The sequence below is a fragment of the Xiphophorus maculatus genome, chromosome 16, assembly GCF_002775205.1.
Source record: "Xiphophorus maculatus strain JP 163 A chromosome 16, X_maculatus-5.0-male, whole genome shotgun sequence".
Taxonomy (NCBI): domain Eukaryota; kingdom Metazoa; phylum Chordata; class Actinopteri; order Cyprinodontiformes; family Poeciliidae; genus Xiphophorus; species Xiphophorus maculatus.
Window position 1 is genome coordinate 6957313 of NC_036458.1, and position 9236 is coordinate 6966548.

The 9236-nt window shown below is 37.6% G+C and overlaps 1 protein-coding gene across 1 annotated transcript in view; it reads right to left on the reverse strand.

Moving 5' to 3' along the window:
- Positions 1-4583, reverse strand: part of znf385c (zinc finger protein 385C) — a 146922-nt gene extending 142339 nt beyond the window's left edge. Inside the window, exon 1 of the mRNA XM_023349569.1 lies at positions 4354-4583. The gene's annotated coding sequence lies outside the window, so the exon portion shown is untranslated. The remainder of the gene's footprint in view (positions 1-4353) is intronic.
- Between the last annotated feature and the right edge of the window lie 4653 nt (positions 4584-9236).

Sequence of the window (9236 nt, forward strand, 5' to 3'; positions counted from 1 at the left end):
GATTTAAACAGGAGGTCAAGCTCAACAAAGTCACACACTGTATGGAGATATGGAAGAAGAATTTGTCAGCCTTCCAATATAGCTAGATTCAATGAAAAATAACTGCAGAAACAGGTTTAAAAAGGAAACCATACAGTAGTTTTATGAGTTATGAACACTGAGGGAAACTACATCATACATGTCTATTAACAAGCCCAAAACTTTGTAAAACTAGCACTTCAAAAATGATTCCATTTGGTGAATTGTATTCCTCTGGATCTTTTATTTTAGTATTTTACTAACCTTGTTCACCACTAACCTTTTTCTCCATTTATTTTGTTAATCCCTTAGTTCTTCTTTCAAAATTTTTTGGACCTCCAAATGCTTATTGTTTATTTTCTGCCATTCGTTATTTCCCTTCCGCCGTCTTCAAAATTCAATTTCCAACCACTCTCACCTTCCCATGCAATCACTTCCCATGATTTCTGCCCCATCTCTCACTCTGCCCGTCCCTTTCCATCTCCACCTCTCATTTCTTTAATCGTTCTGTTTTCTTATGAAGGTTACTCCTGCCTGCAGGGCTATGAAAATGTCAGAGAGGCGCACTCCATTTTCAGCTACGTAAATAGCCATTTCCCGCCAGAGCAAACCCACTTTCCTGCGTCTGACCTGCCGCGTTACACATCACAAGCCCACAGAACATGTCCCACCTCCTCTTCTAATACCTGAACACGCTTCTGGGGGAGTATGACTAGTGAGTGCTGCAGATGTCCTCTCCACATACGGAAAAACTGATCCACCCACTCATATCCATGTTTCATTCAGAGGCTCCTTATAATTTTGCATGAGCTCCATCAAAGTGGATTTAGGATTACAATGTATTTCTGGAGATATGACTTCAAACTCACAGACTTTTTAATGACTGTTCAAAGGGCTTTTGACACTAGGATATGCATTATTTCAAATCAATAAGTCACTGAAATTAAAAATCTATGAGAACATCTATTATTTTCAACAGAGATTTGGGTCCTCACAGCCACAAAATGTAAACAAAGCTAAGACCAGAGTATAGTTTTTGAAACATTCATATTGAACCCCAGAGGAAAAGAGAAATTAGATATTTTTATTTATTTATTTATTGCTGTCAGTTGTGTGACGTGAACAGTAGCTCTGCATTGCCAAATCTATCCATGAAATAGTTAAATGTGATTTTTATTTTTTTGTCAGAAAGCAAAACGTTTGGCTGGAAAATTTTATCACTGAAAAAAAATATATTTTTTGTAATATAAAACTGTTCCACCATGAATTGGTGGGCCAAACAAAAAGGAAGAAAAAAAAGATTTATCTCTAAACAGGACAAGATTTACTAAAATGGTGTATTTACTATCAATAGTAGTGAAGAGCAGAATTATGAACACTGTTCTCTTGTCAAAACAGGCTTGTTTTCAGAGGTATTCATATTTGGAAAAGGATTTTCTGCAGTATTTGAAAGTACAAACACAACAGGGTTTTTGAAATAAGAACGCTGTCTTTTGTGTTTACTCCTTTCTTTCTTGTAGCTGTTTCCAGGGCGCACCATCAAACACTTTACCGCTCTTCTTCATGGGGTCTGAGACTTTCAGGAGTCATTTTTACATTTTGCAGTACTGTCTAAATGTAGAGCACACTTTAAAAAAGTGTTTAGTGCATGTATGAAGAAGAAAACATGATACAATAAGATGTATCAAAATATTTAGCAAGTGTATGTTTCTATCCTGATGTTTCATTGAGGTTGTTTGGCTATTATTAATCATTCTCTTAGGTGCAATCGAGGAGCGAAATATGCTGAACTTGAGGAGCATTAAGCGACATAAAAGTGACCCACAACAGTAAATATTTAGGTGGTCTGTCTACTTTTCTAGTCCACAAAATCACTCTTAATAAATAGTCTTGTTGTACAGGTGTTGTATATTCATAATGAACAATGTATGGCTTGTGTGACAATTTTGCATTCTAACTTTTACCCTGGAGAAAAAAAAAGGACAACAATGGAACAATAAAAACAGCTTTTTCTATGATAAAGTCATGTCTTATTTTTTGCAATTAATATAGTTGTGATTTTCCATTTCCAAAGTGCATTTAATACAGCTTGATTTGAAGACAGGCGGAGATCAAAGGTAGGAATAAACATGGATAGGCAGAACTATCCAAATTCAAATATATCATAATTGTCTGAAAATCTGAATCACTCCCTGGAGGAGCGACTTTAAAACCAAGGACAGAACAAGTAAAATCTCTCAGATTTTCTTCTTAAAAGAAGCACTTTAGCAAGACTTCAAGTAGTGTTGGAATATTCAAATATATTCACAAAGTATGCAACAGCGCAACTGAAAAATGCTAATTCTGTTTTCCAGGTCTAACAAAAGAGCAGAAATTGACTTGTTAACCTTGCCTAAAACTACTTTGTAGTTCCCAACCTACAACAGGAAGTTCATGCTGTCATTATAATTCATCAGCACAGGGAAGAATAATATGGGAAAGTACATCCTTTGACAAATATGAAACAGCACATTCACTGATAAAAAAAATAAAAGGATTTATGCCCCTCAAGGCACAAAGAAAAAGCAAATCCAATTTTGTTTCCATTAAAGTTTTACTCTTAACTATAAAGTAACAAATGCTCTTTTAGGACTGAGAGAGCTCTGTGTAATTCACTGTTTTCTCTGAACTAGAACAGAACCTCGGATGCAAGGGCGATAGAATGTGTCAACTTGAAAACATGCTGCAGAAATCTTGAAACTGAATTTTCGCAAGGACATAATAAATGTGGTCACCTTTTCTATTGATTGTTTTAAACTCCTCTTGTTCCTGTGCTCTCAACATCCACACTCTGAGTATGAGTCCCCCACCCTTGGGTTCATTTCCGTGCTCAATGTCCCAGCAAGTCCTGATGGGTTCCACATCACCCCTGTCCTCCACCTCCGCTCCTCCCTTCACTAACAATCTCAAGATCTCCGCTTTTCAATTTCCTGAAGCTCTGCAAGACAATGGAGTGCTGCATCAGAGGCCTGCATCAGCCATCTGATAGCTCACTTCAGCAAAACACGGAAAAAAATCATTCTAACAGACTCTCATCCTGTTTTATTTAGACAGTACGTTATTATCTTGGAGTTTTCATTTTCTGCAAGTTCTCTAATGTGGGCTTCAAAATTCAGAAAGTATGCTCCAAGGAGCTCAAACTGAACCATGGAAAGACACCAACTGACCTAAACATACATATACTTTTTTTTTTTTTTAACAGAAACATCTGTGCAGAATACAAACCTGGAAGGCAGAGGAGACCTCTAAGTCAAACAATGGGCTGTGCTAAGATCCTGTGGGACTTCCAGATACAAACCGTCAAAATAGTAATGGAAAATCTACTGGACACCCTGAGTTGTTCAACTTCAATTTCTGTTGCTCTAACTGAGGTGTTGCTACAACAGATCTTCTGGGCGGAGATCTCAGAGGTTGTTCCTGGAATCTGCTGCAGCGATTTGGAGTAGTAGCTAATGATTGATTCACTGATGATCAGTGGCACCATTCAGGTGTTTTGAGCCCTTGGTATTTCTCAAGTTTATTATCTTCCTTCTTCTTGATGTTGCATGATAATTTATCCTCAGTTTTTTGTTCTTGACCGGGGAGATCTTATTTTGATACAAAATGCAGTTATTAAATAAAGGTGGTTGTTATTAAGGGAGAAAACAAAAATCCAAACATTTATGGCTCTTTGTGGAAACAGTGATCGCCTCTAGTGTCTTTCTTTTCTTGTACACTACAACTATCCAATCTAAAAGAAATCATAGAGTCCCATGTGTGTATCCTGGTTAGGTGGAAGAGTGAGTTATTTTCTGACAACTTGATGGAAACTAATGGGGAAAAGGTGGCTGATCTATTTCTAATACTGCATCTAGAGCTACTCTTTGTGAAGATCTCGCTGAGAGAGTTCAGACTCATAGTGGACACTGAGCATATATGTGTTTGTGTCGTGTTCCGGGGTTCTTTGTTTTCCTTGTGGGAGTCGGCTTGCTGCTTCTCACCATCTAGCCACCAGATGGCGCCAGACTCACCTCTCTCTGGAGTGGTGTGTTGTCATCCTGCGCACCTGTGATCTATCTGCTCGTCAGGCAAGGTGTACAAGAGGAGCTGACTGCCAGTACTTCGATGCCTGAGTGTTAGCCAGTAACGGTACCTCTGAGCCCCCTTGAGCTAGTCTCTGTTTTTCTCCTTGGTGTCTGATCACTTAGTGATTCTCCTTGTTGTCTCCTGCCTTCAGGTGTTTTCCCTGAGACGTCCTGGGTTCCCCTCGTGACGCCGTGGAACATACCCACTGGTAACCCGAGTTTCCAGACTCACCTCCTCCGGCTGATCGCAAGTCCCTCCTGGAGGTTCCGACTGACAGTCGTGCCGCTCCTCTGTCTCTGTCCTGCCTGAACCTACCTGTCCGCCCCCCGACAACACTCCCTCGCCGCCTTCTGGATCTCTGTGGCCAAGCGCTGTTCCTCCTGGATCATAAGGAAACAAGGACCCCGAGCACGGCAGTTATCCCTCCAAACCTACAAACTCCTGTTCAACAATGTGCCGACCACTCCGTGAGCCTTTTCCCCCCCTGGATTGACCCGTAATCTGCAGTACATTCAAATATTGCTGTTGTAATAAAATTCACTTACAATATATATTGCTCTCCTGTGTCGTGTTCTGCATGTGGGCTAGAAATATAGACTCATCATGACAGTTTGCATGTATTCTGTATTTATCCTCTGGATTTACACTGATTTCACAACATTGTTGACAGTCTGTACTGAATATGACGGTGAATATAACCCCACGTTTATTCATTTTCTTTTTGTACAGTCACAATAACAGGAAAATGATGCTCAGAACAAGATAATAGAATAATCCTGAAGGTATAGAATTACAGCTGGATCTACTTTTGGTTTTCTTAGTGTTGCTGTTTCTTTAACAATAGATACATCCTGTCAGCACTGTCTGTCTAACATTGCGCTCCTGCTGCGCCTGAAAATGACTTTCAAATAGCTTGATCAATTTAATTGGCTTTACTGTTGGACAGATGAGGATAGATAGACCATTAGCTATTCAAAGAAAAGATTGACAAGTGTTTTTTTAAAATAATTACAAGAGCTGATGGGAGAGTGAGGGGTAGACAAAGAAAGCTGGCCAGGGAAGAGGAAGAGAAAGGACACACTTTGTAGAAATGAGCCTGCTTTGTTTCCTCTTCCTGGCACGAGTCAGATGTTCTGCCATTCTCCATCTGGTGAAGCAAGGCTCCCTTTTCTCATTCAACACAAAACCTATCATTTGTACATTTGTGGATAGATGGGAGTCCAAAGACAGGAATAGAAATTCTGAGGGACTCTGAAAAAGAAGGGGGTGTGGTGGCAGAATGAAATTTATTCAGCATGAAAGCATGGCTTCTCCGTTAATAAAATGTTTATGAATAGTATATGGTTACTTTCCATGACAACAGTCAAAGTTACTCAATATGTAATCCTAGGCTTTTTGCTGCAAGATGTTACCGCCACTCGCAGGATACTGTTATAAGCAAATTAATACAGTGGAGACTAAAGAGGGTGAGGTTGAGGTGAAGCACTGTTGTTGCAATTTTGCTTACAGAGCAGCTGGTTGCATTGAATTGAGAGGTGTGGTAGTGACATGGACCTCATCTTAATTGGATCTGTCCGAACTCACCAGCAGTTAATTTACTGCCTCTATTAAGAAAACCTTCAGCTTTGTGATAAATGGCACACATAAATGAGGTGTTCTCACTGGGGTTGTTTTGGTCATTGGTGATAATCTCTGTGATAAGGATGTTAATTCATTGCCAGTATTACACAAGATACAGAAATGAAGAAGATTTATTCTTCTTACCTAATTATTTTAATGCATTTTTTAAGTTCCTTATGCTCTTTTAACTTCATTTCTAAGATACAGGATTCAACTAAAAAGGAATCCAGATCACCAATGGTCTTTATTTCCCAATGGAAAGATTTATTTTTGTTAAAAAAAAAAGTCTCATATGTTTTTCAAAATAAATTTGTATTTCTTTTTCTAAAGAAGTTGCATCAGAAAAAGTATCCATCAAAGGACTTCCCTCTAATTAAAGTAATGATGAAGATGTTGCACAGGCATAAACTACAAACAAATACTCTTCAGAGTAGCAGCCTCACGTTTTATAAGGGAAATCACAGTGCAATAAAATAACAACTCAGACTTACACAGGTTCCCTATGAGGTAAACAAGCAATCAACAAGGTAGCGGTTTCTAAATAAAGCTAAGTGCTTTTTTTCTATTTTCTTTTTTTTTTTTTTGGAAGAGGGATTACAACAGAAAAAACAATCCAATATCCTGAATAAATATAAACAGGTTAAAATTTTGGAGCAATGTAAGGCAGTTCTCTGCTATGTGTGATTATTTAGAATGCTAAAAAAAAAAGTTATGTAAAATGGGTTTGGACAGTACAAAGTAAGGTACAATCAGAATTTCTTTAAGAATTGTCATCTTTAAAATATAACCATCTTTCAAATACAGTACAGCTCAGTTAATTGGAACTTTACATTTTAATTTTTTAATTTGTGACGTGAACAGATTTTTAATTTTTTTTAATTATGAAGCGCAAGCTATAGTGGAATAATTGCTTTCATTATTATCAATGTAACTTTCAAGAAGTTACAGCGATGCAATTCAAACTTCACACAAGCTATTAAAAACAGTTTTTTAAACTGTAAAATGTGATGCAAAGGCCACGTCCAGTATAATAAATAAAATAATGATTTTAAAAAGGAACAATTACAGAAATCTTGCAACAGCAAATTCAACAATAAGCTGACTGATCAGCTGCATATATTCTACAGAACATCATTTTAACATTTTATTATATTTTTTACACTCAATTATCTTTTTCTTCTCTATATAACAATTACTCCAGTGAAACTTTGGTTTGTACAGATTCACTAAAATACAATATATTTCAACTTTTGCCATCATTCTCTCTCCTGGAAATGAGACAGCAACTGAAATGAACTTACCGAGGTGGTTGGACTCAGAGATGAGGGCAGAAAGTCCATCACCTTGATGCCTCCTGGCGACCTAACTTTGGACATTTTCTATGAACATTGGGAGACTGACAACTTACTGGACGGACTATACCCCCTATCACCAGGAATGAGTTAGGTGAGTTGTTGTTTTCAACCCTCAACCATTTCTTTCTTTTGGAGTTTCAATGTTTTCACTTTTTAGTACAAAAACAAACTGCCTGCCTGGGGCAATTATTCACATAACATAACAAAGTTCAGAACCACCCAGAAGATGTTTTATCCACTTTGACAAGCTTTGGCTTAAAATAACTTCCTGTAATTGATTATAGGAAGTTATAATCGAATATAACGTCGATTATAATCGAAAAAACCACAGATTTTTAGTGGTTCTCAAAAATCTGACCTTTAGTTTTTTTCCACACATTTTAAATATACCTCATTGGGATCAAATGCTGATGGTTGGGGGCAAATTTACCGCAGGACATTTCTGTTTATCTATTTTTTCTTTTTAAATAACATAAGTATTCAGTCAGTCATCGTTACCAACATAGTGAATAAGGACTATTTGGCTGATTTCTGAGCTTACAAAAATCCTATAAGGACAGCTCAATAGTTGTGCTTTCATCTAAATGTACCAATTAAAAGTAAAACACTTGGAAATCGAACAATCTTACAGCTGTTTGCCAGTTAGTGCGACAAAAAAGCTACAGCAAATTCCTTTTGAAGTAAAGAATAATTAGGAAGGCAAGTCTGCCTCATATAAAGCAGAGGAAAACAAAGGAAGTAGTAGACATATGTTAGAGCACAAAGTGTGAGTTTACCTTCTCTGTAATGAAGCATGAAGCATGAAATGGGCTGGTTCACTCTTGACTCACACCAGACTTACAGGCCACTACAGAAAGCTACTGTAGATCCTCGTTTATTTTACTACAAAAACTTCAGACGTATTTTAAGATGTGGGATTTCAATTATCTGAATGCAAATGAAAGCATTAATTTAATTACTACTTAATAGTGTTGTGTAAAGTTTGGAAAAAAAAAAAATCTGTGGTTTTCTAAGTGCATTACCAACACGCTCACAAAAGATTTCAAAGATGATAGTAAAATTCTCTCCACCTCAAAGATTCCAGACATAGCTGATCTGCCGATTTAATTCTCACAGAGTGACCAGGTACTTCACTAGTCTTTAAAATCAAAAACATAGCCGGAACAACAAACGTGCCAACAAACAGAAGGACAATTCAGGTGTCCCAGAGAATTGCATCTCTGAAGGTAACCTCATCCTTCTCTGCTGCCATGAGAAAACCAACGGGTTAAGTTGTTTTGCCTCTACAAGAAGGTCGACAACCTCACAGAGGGCAACTGGGCAGAGTACAGCTGTCCGTGTCCTGGACCATGGAGTGTGTGACAAAATTGAAAATAAAAAAGCAAAGATGTGCTCTAACCTGTAGACAGAAGGTGTGTTTCTTTTGTGAGACCAATTTGACAGATGACCCAGGAGGCGTGACTTCTGTCTGCAACCACAAAACGGAACAAGTGATGTGTTTTACAGTCATTATTGTTGTAGCCAACAACAACAAAAAACAACAACACATCTACTATGTAGAGCTCCAGTGAAATCATACATTTGGGGTTTTTAATTATATTGTTGTTACCATTTGAAATAAACAAACTGCTTCAAAAACAAAAATTGAGCTCACACATTGGGATTTCTTAAATTAATACAAGGGTAGATTATATTGAAATCAAGAAGAAAACTTAGATGTTACTTAGTAAACTACACTTCTGCCACAAGCTGTTTGTAACCAGAGTCAAGGTTAATGCTTGCAGGTTACTGAAGGGAATTTTAACTACCATACATGTTTCAGAAGGGATTCACCTAAAAAAAACAACAACCTTTGTTGCAAATTTCACAATTTCTGAGATTCTGAGATTCAACTGGCCATGGCCCTGTTCAGAGAACAAGGCAACAGGCTCCACATTGTTCAGTCCAAAACTCTAATCACCAATTAACCAATTAAATTTTCTCCAGCAAGAACGTCCAATTACACATCACATAATAATAACACAACGATAGCTACTATGCTGTTTTCTAGCTTGTGCCATCAGCTGGATGAAACTGCATATTTCTTATTCATAGGCTTTCTGTGATGACATGGAAAAATATTCTGGCCTGCTTTTGCAC